General features: G+C 44.6%; 1 non-coding gene and 1 pseudogene across 1 annotated transcript; both read left to right on the top strand.

Annotated features, from left to right (window-relative positions):
• The first annotated feature begins 711 nt into the window (after nt 1-711).
• On the top strand, nt 712-830 carry LOC124557554 (annotated as a pseudogene).
• A 5,572-nt stretch (nt 831-6,402) lies between these two features.
• On the top strand, nt 6,403-6,477 carry Trnal-caa. The gene has a single exon. It is a non-coding gene; the product is annotated as a tRNA-Leu (tRNA).
• The last annotated feature ends 1,989 nt before the right edge of the window (nt 6,478-8,466 follow it).

Below are 8,466 nucleotides of genomic sequence, written 5' to 3'. Positions count from 1 at the left end.
AGTGTAGCCATGTATGGAAGTGAAACGTGGACGATAAATAGTTTAGACAAAAGGAGAATAGAAGCTTTCGAAATGTGGTGTTACAGAAGAATGGTGATGATTAGATGGGTAGATCACATAACTAATGAGGAGGTATTGAATAGAACTGGGGAGAAGTGAAATTTGTGGCACAACTTTGTCTAGAAGAAGAGATCGGTTCGTAGGGCATATTCTGAGGCATCAATGGATCACCAATTTAGTATTGGAGGGCAGCGTGGAGGGTAAAAATCGTAGAGGGAGACCAAGAGATGAACACACTAAACAGATTCAGAGGGATGTAGGTTGCAGTAGATACTATGAGATGAAGAACCTTGCACAGGATAGAGTAGCATGGAGAGCTGCATCAAACTACTCTCTGGACTGAAGACCACAACAACAAAATTAATTTGATAGGTGCTCACCCACCTGGGGAGTGAAAAGTAACTGCAGGAGTTTCCAGCTGAGTTTTATACCCATTTCATTAACTGGGCAAATAGTACAAACTGTAGGTAGGACTATACTTCTCGACCGCCATTGAAACCTACTCAACAAATTAAGAGGAGGAGAGTTTTTATGTAGGCCTCCCACGCAGTAATGCTTACAACTGTTTCCTTCTGGTTTCAGTGAACGACAAATTCACATTTTCTTTCAATAGATGTCGTTTAGCTTTTCGACTACTTATTCTCAGTTATTTCCAACGGCTTTACCGCAGTGGTGACACCGTTTCTCGTCAGATCACCGAAGTCAAGCGCTGTCGGGCTTGACTAGTACTTCGATGGGTGGCCGTCCGGGTCTGCCGAGGGCTGTTGGAAGCGGCGTGTACTTATTCTTTGTGAGGTCAATTGAGAAGCTTCTTAATTGCTGAGTAGCGGCTTCGGTCACGAAAATTGACAACGGCCAGGAGAGCGGTGTGCTGACCACATGTCCCTCCATATCCGCCTCCAGGGACGCCTGTTGGCTGAGGATGACACGGCGGTTGGTCGGAACCGTTGGGCCTTCCGAGGTCTGTTCGGATGGAGTTATTATCCTCAGTTACCATGTTTGAAAGCCGTCATCCGGATATATCACAATATTCATATGGGAAGAATTGCGCCATAATTACAAACATTTTAATATGTGATGATTACAAAATGTTGGCAAGAATAATTTACAGAAGAATGGAAACATATATAGAAGTCGAGCTCGCGGAAGATCAGTTTGTGTTCTGGAGAAATTGCAGTTTAAAATGAGTGCAAAATATCTGAAGCATCACGAGGCAGTGTTCCTTGTAAATTATCCAATGGGATCTACGCTTTCATATGGAGACGGTGCTATACTTCTTAGAAAGTCAAAGATATTCGTTGTGAAGTGGATCAAACGATATTTAGAGGTTGGAAATGTTCTGACGTAACCACAAGCGCCGGTACGAAGAGGGAGAACGCAAGACCAGAGGAGGGGGTGAGGAAACGTCAGCCAATAGCCCGCTGACAAGGACTGCGCCGCGCCAGGAGCGAAAAAAATGGTTCATATGGTTCTAAGCACTATGGGACTTAATAGCTGAGGCCCTAAACTTATAACTACTGAAACCTAACCAACCTAAAGCCTGCCCGAGGCAGGATTCGAACTTGCGACCGTAGCAGCCGCGTGGTTCCGGACTAAAGCGCCTAGAGCAGATTGGCCACCGCGGCCGGTGCCAGGAGCGACATCTGCAAGAAGTGAATACAAGCGACGCTCTTGCCGGCATCGGCCGCTCAGATCGGCTCCGAATACGGACGTTAGTGGACGGTTGTAGAAAGGCGCTCGCAGAACAGATTGTAGTGATCCGTATCAAGTGCTTACTTGGACTTTGTCTATAGCGAAGACTATTATTGTTTTGCATGTCACTTGCGACACCAATGTAACTCCAGTGTTAAGAATTGTCAATTTGCTTTATGGAAGTAAAACTGCTAATGTTATTTGCTTGAATTGTTGTATAGCATTCCGAGAACACTACATCCCTTAGGCACACTATAAGCGACATGTGGAAAGATCCAACAGGAAACATGGATGATTTACCGGAGGGAGGGCTAAGGTACAAGCTATAATCGATAATGGCGACGATTGGATTAACTATTAGGTCATTGACATTAGTAATATCATGTATTTCCATGTAAACATATATTTATAATATTGTCTTTTATTTCATACAGATAACAGCGTACACTTTCATGTGGAACTGAATGTACATGTTTAAGAGCCCATTATTTATTGACTTTTTCGTTTCGAATGATCATTCCTATAATATCCCTGAATATTAACCATCACTTCTGAAACACCCTGTATAGTGTACATGTCACAATTCGCCAACGAATACTGAGGTTAAGAAAGTCATGGCATACCTCCCAATATCGTGTAGGACCTTCTTTTGCACGATGTAGAGCAGCAACTCGACGTAGCATGGACTCAAGAAATCGTTAGAAGTCCCCTGCAGAAATACTGAGCCATGCTGTCTCTATAGTCAACCATAATTGCGGAAGTTTGTCGGTGCAGAATTTTGTGCACGAACTGACCTCTCGGTTATGTCCCAAAAATGTTCAATACGTTTCATGTCGGGTGATCTAGGCGACAAAATCCTTCTTTCGAATAGTTCATAATATTTCTCAAACTATCTGTGAACAATTGTTGCCCGGTGATATGGCGCACTGTCATCTATAAAAATTCCATCGTTGAATGGCTACAAATGGTCTTCATATAGCCGAACATAATTATTTTCAGTGAATGATCGGTTCAGTTGGACCATAAGACCCAGTCCGTTCCTCGTTACCACAGCCCACACAAATATGGAGCCACCATCACCTTTCACAATGCCATGTTGACAACTTGGGTCCATGGCTTAGCGTGGGGTCTACGCCAAACTCGAATCTTACCATCAGCTCTTACCAACTGAAATCGGGACGCATCTGACCACATCACGGTTCTCCAGTCGTCTAGGACCCAACCGATGTGGTCCCGAGCTCAGGAGAGGCATTGCAGATTATGTCGTGCTGTTAACAAAGACACACGAGTCGGTGGTCTGCTGGCGTAACCCACTAACATCAAATTTTGCAGCAATGTCGTAACGGATACGTTCGCCGGATGTCCCACAATGATTTCTGAGGTTATTTCACGCAGTTCCGCTTGTCTCTTAGCACTGTCAACTCTACGCAAATGCCGTTGCTGTCGGTCGCTAAGCGAAGGTCGTTGGCCACTGTGTTATCCGTGGTGAGAGCTAATGCCTGAAATTGATTATTCTCATTACACTTTTGACACGGTGAGTCTCGGAATATTGAATTCCCTACTGCGGCCGAAGACTTCCTGCATAAGAAGTCACCCTCTTTCTGCCAACGGCCTTGTCAAAGAGGGCGGAGGAGCGGACAGAGGTTCAGGGCACCCTCTTGTCCTAAGGATGGGAAACTGCCCCTAGAGGCGGAGGAATCAGCAATGATCAACGACGTGAGGATGCAGAAAGCAATGCAAACCACCGTATTAAAGACACGTAACGTGTTTCCACAGGACATGTGGCCTGTAATTGAAGAAGTGTCATGATGATCTCTCCATTGTCAAAAGATTTCGGAATAGTCCCCCATTCGGATCTCCGGGAGGGCACTGCCAAGGAAGACGTTACCGTGAGAAAGAGATTGAATAAGGAACGGAAGGATAACGTTCTATGAGTCGGGGCGTGGAATTTTAGAAGGTTGAACGTGGTAGGGAAACTAGAAAATCTCGAAAGGGAAATGCAAAGGCTCAATTTAGATATAGAGGGGGTCAGTGAAGTGAAGTGGAAAGAAGACAAGGATGTCTGGCCAGATGATTATAGGATAATATCAACAGCAGCAGAAAATGGCATAACAGGAGTAGGATTCGTTATGAACAGTAAGGTAGGGCAGAGAGTGTGTTACTGTTAACAGTTCAGTGACAGGGTTGTTCTTATTAGAACCGACAGCAAACCATCACCGACAACGATAGTTCAGGTATACATGCCGACGTCGCAAGCTGAAGATGAAGAGACAGAGAAAGTGCATCAGGATATTGAAAGGTTAATACAGTATGTAAAGAGGGATGAAAGTGTTTTAATCATGGGGGGACTGGAATGCAGTTGTAGGGGAATGTGTAAGCGAAAAAGTTACAGGAGACAAGGAATGAGAGAGGAGAAAGACTAATTGAGTTCTGTAAAAAAGTTTCAGCTAGTAATAGCGAATACCCTGTTCAAGAATCACAAGAGGAGGTATACTTGGAAAAGGCCGGGTGATACGAGAAGACATCAGTTAGATTACATAATGGTCAGACAGAGATTCCGAAGTAAGATAGTTCAAATGGCTCTAAGCACTATGGGACTTAACATCTGAGGTCATCAGTCACCTAGACTTACAACTAATTAAACCTAACTAACCTAAGGACATCACACACATCCATGCCCGAGGCAGGATTCGAGCCTGCGACCGTAGCAGCTGCGCGGTTCCGGACTGAAGCGCCTAGAACCGCTCGGCCACAGCTCCGAAATCAGATACTGGATTGTAAGGCGTACCCAGGAGCAGATATAGACTGAGATAACAATATAGTAGCGATGAAGAGGCGGCTGAAGTTTAAGACATTAGTCAGGCAGAATCAATATGCAAATAAGTGGGATACGGAAGTACTGTGGAATGACGAGATAAGCTTGAAGTTCTCTAAGGCTGTAGATACAGCAATAAGGAATAGCTCGGTAGCTACTACAGTTGCAGATGATTGGATATCTCTGAAAAGGGCCATTACAGAAGTTGGGAATGAAAACATAGGTACAAAGAAGGAAACTGCGAAGAAACCATGGATAACAGAAGATAGATGAAAGGAGGACGTTCAAAAATGTTCCGGGAATGTCAGAAATACAGAAATTCTAGTCACTTAGGAATGAAATAAATACGAAGTGCAGGGAAGCTAAGAAGAAATGACTGCAGAAAAAAATGTGATGACATCGAAAAAGAAATGACTGTCGGAAGGACAGAGCATACATGGAAGTCAAACCAACCTTCGGTGGCATTAAAGGCAAGGGTGGTAACGTTAAGAATGCAACGGGAATTCCACTGTTAAATGCAGAGGAAAGAGGAGAAAGGTGAAAATAATACATAGAAAGCCTCTAAGAGGGAGAAAATTTGTCTGTTGTGATAGAAGAAGAAACAGAAGGCGATCTGGAAGAGATAGGGGATCCAGTATTAGAATCATAATTTAAAAGAGCTTTGGAGGTCTTAAGGAAAATAATGCAGAAGGGATATATAACATTCCATCAGAATTTCTAAAGTCATTGGGAGAAGTGGCAACAAAACGACTATTGACGTTGGCGTATAGAATGTATGAGTCTGGCGACATACCTTCTGACTTTCGGAAAAGCACCATCCACACAGTTCCGAAGACGGCACGAGCTGACAAGTACGAGAATTATCGCACAATCAGCTTAACAGCTCATGCATCCAAGTTGATTACAAGAATAATATACAGAAGGATGGAAAAGAAAATTGAGGATGCGCTAGATGACGATCTGTTTGGCTTTAGGAGTCAAACAGGGATGTAGCCGAGTTTGTGACTTTTACGAGTTCCTAAGCAGGAACGAATTTTATAGTATCATCTGTGTACTTTAATAGTTTAGTTTCTTGAGTTTCTGTGTGTTTATTTAATATCTAATACCCATAGTTCTAGCGTTTTCGTTTGCGTCGGAAAGTAAATCGATTTTGAGACTTATTACAAGTTCCTAATGAGGGGCGAATTACTTAGTTTCACCTGAGTGTTTCGGTAGATAGGTTTATGAATCTCTGCGTGATAATCTAATTTATTAGACACAATTCCTGCGTTTTCGTCAGGGTCTACAGTAGAGTTGCGCAGCACCTGCCGATAGTCCGTTTATCTGCATAGTTTAGTTTTCCACGGTCGTTAGTATGGACAGGGACTGCGACTGTTGTGTGCGGATGCGAGCCGAGTTGGTGAAACTTCGCTCTCAGCTTCGGGCTTTGACGGCTTTTGTTACACAGCTTGAGGGTGCAGTTGATGGGCACCACCGTTGTGGGCCGGCCTTTGGGATCCAACGGACGTCAAGCACGTCCGAGTCCTCCGATCGGTTCTCACCGGTGGACAGCCCAGTTACTGCTCGCACTGAGGTTGACCCATCACCTGTAGTCGAGTAGGAGGTCGCCCCAGGGCGTAGCAGGTGGCGGAAGACTACCAAGGTGGCCGAACGCGATGCCTCTCCAGTTTCTAGAATGAAATTTTCCCCAGGCTGTGGCTAAGCCATGTCTCCGCAATATCCTTTCTTTCAGGAGTTCTAGTTCTGCAAGGTTCGCTGAAGAGCTTCTGTAAAGTCTGGAAGGTAGGAGACGAGGTACTGGCAGAAGTAAAGCTGTGAGGACGGAGCGTGAGTCCTGCTTGGGTAGCTCAGTTGGTAGAGCACTTGCCCGCAAAAGGCAAAGGTCCCGAGTTCGAGTCTCGGTCCGGCACACAGTTTTAATCTGCCAGGAAGTTTCAAAGTTCCTCTCCAGTTTGTCTGACAAACAGGTTTGTGGCTGACACTGTTGCAGAGCCAGATGCTGTCGCCTGTCCTGTTTCAGAGGAAACCTCTCAGCATGCAATATTCGGACAGTCACACAGGATGGAATTATTGATAGTTGGGAGCTCCCACGTTAGACGCGTTATGGTGCCCCTTAGGGGCTTGGTTGACAATAAGGGAAAGAAAAGCAATGTGCACCCTGTGTGCATATCGGGTGGAGTCATTCCACATGTGGAACGGGTCCTTTTGGATGCCATGAAGAGCACAGGGTGCAGCCAACTGCAGGTGGTGGCTCACGTCGGTACCAATGATGTGTATCTCTTTGGATCAGAAGAGATTCTCTCTGGTTTCGAGCGGCTAACAGAAGTGGTAAAGGCTGCCAGTCTTGCTTGCAAGATGAAAACAGACTTTGCCATTGGCAGCATAGTCGACAGGATCTACTGCGGACCTCTGGTATTGAGCCGAGTGGAGAGTCTCAATCAGAGTCTCAGACGATTCTGCGACCGTGTAGACTCAGACGGTTTTTCGATCATGTAGGCTGCAGGTTCCTCGACTTGCGCCAAAGGGTGGTTGGGTCTCGGGTTACGCTGAATACCTCAGGTGTCCACTATACGCAGGAGGTGGCAACACCGGAAGCAGGGGCTGTGTGGCGTGAACTGGGAGGTATTTTAGGTATTTAGGTGTTGGGAAAGTACCAGACCTCCAAGCGCTGATGGAAAGCACTGATGCTCAAATGTTATAGGCTCTGAAAGGTGGCTAAAGTCAGAGATAAGCTCAGCCGAAATATTTGCGAAGCACCTAACGGTGTTGCGATAGGATAGTCTGAACACGGTTGGCGGTGGTGTGTTTGTTGCTGTTAGAAGTAGTTTATCTTGTCGCGAAATTAAAGAAGATAGTTCCTGTGGGTTAGTATGGGTAGACGTCATTGTTGGCAACCGGAATAAAATAATAATTTGATCCTTTTACCAACCTCCAAATTCAAATGATACAGTTGCTGAAAGGTTCAAAAGAAAACTAGAGTTTGATTTCAAACACGTACCCGACTCATACAATTATAGTTGGTGGTGACTTTAATTCCCTGTCGATATGTTGGCGAAAATACATGTTTAATTCCGGAGATACGCATAAAACATCATCCGAAATTGTGTTAAACGCATAGTCTCAAAATTATTTCGATCAGTTAGTACATGAGCCAACGCGAATAGTAAACGGTTGTAGAAACACACTTGAACTGTTAGTAACAAATAATCCTGAGGTAATAACGAGCATAAAAACGGATACAGTGATTAGTGAACACAGGGTTGTCGTAGCGATATTGAATATTGTAACCCCCAAATCCTCCAAAAGTAAACGAAAAATATACCTATTCAAAAAAAAAAGTAGATAAAAATTCACTTGACGTCTTCCTGAGAGAAAATCTCCACTCCTTCCAAATTAATGACATAGGTGTAGACCAGATGTGGTTTGAATTCGGAGAAATTGTGGTCCGCAGCTCGTGGTCGTGCGGTAGCATTCTCGCTTCCCGCGCCAGGATTCCCGGGTTCGATTCCCGGTGGGGTCAGGGATTTTCTCTGCCTCGTGATGACTGGGTGTTGTGTGATGTCCTTAGGTTAGTTAGGTTTAAGTAGTTCTAAGTTCCAGGGGACTGATGACCATAGATGATAAGTCCCATAGTGCTCAGAGCCATTTGAACCATTTTTTTTTTGAGAAATTGTGTCGGCAGCAATTGAGAGATTTGTACCAAAGAAATTAACGAACAACAGAGCTGATCCTCCTCGGTACACAAAACGGGTCAGAACACTGTTGCAGAAACAACGAAACAAACATGCCAAATTTAAACAGGCGCAAAATCCCCAAGGTTGGCAATCTTTTACAGAAGTTCGAAATTTAGCGCGTACTTCAACGCGATATGCTTATAACAGTTTCCACAACGAAACTTT

The sequence above is a fragment of the Schistocerca americana genome, chromosome X, assembly GCF_021461395.2.
Source record: "Schistocerca americana isolate TAMUIC-IGC-003095 chromosome X, iqSchAmer2.1, whole genome shotgun sequence".
NCBI classification, from domain to species: domain Eukaryota; kingdom Metazoa; phylum Arthropoda; class Insecta; order Orthoptera; family Acrididae; genus Schistocerca; species Schistocerca americana.
The sequence above is the reverse complement of the archived record's forward strand: the minus strand, read 5'-3'. Positions and strand labels throughout refer to the sequence as shown.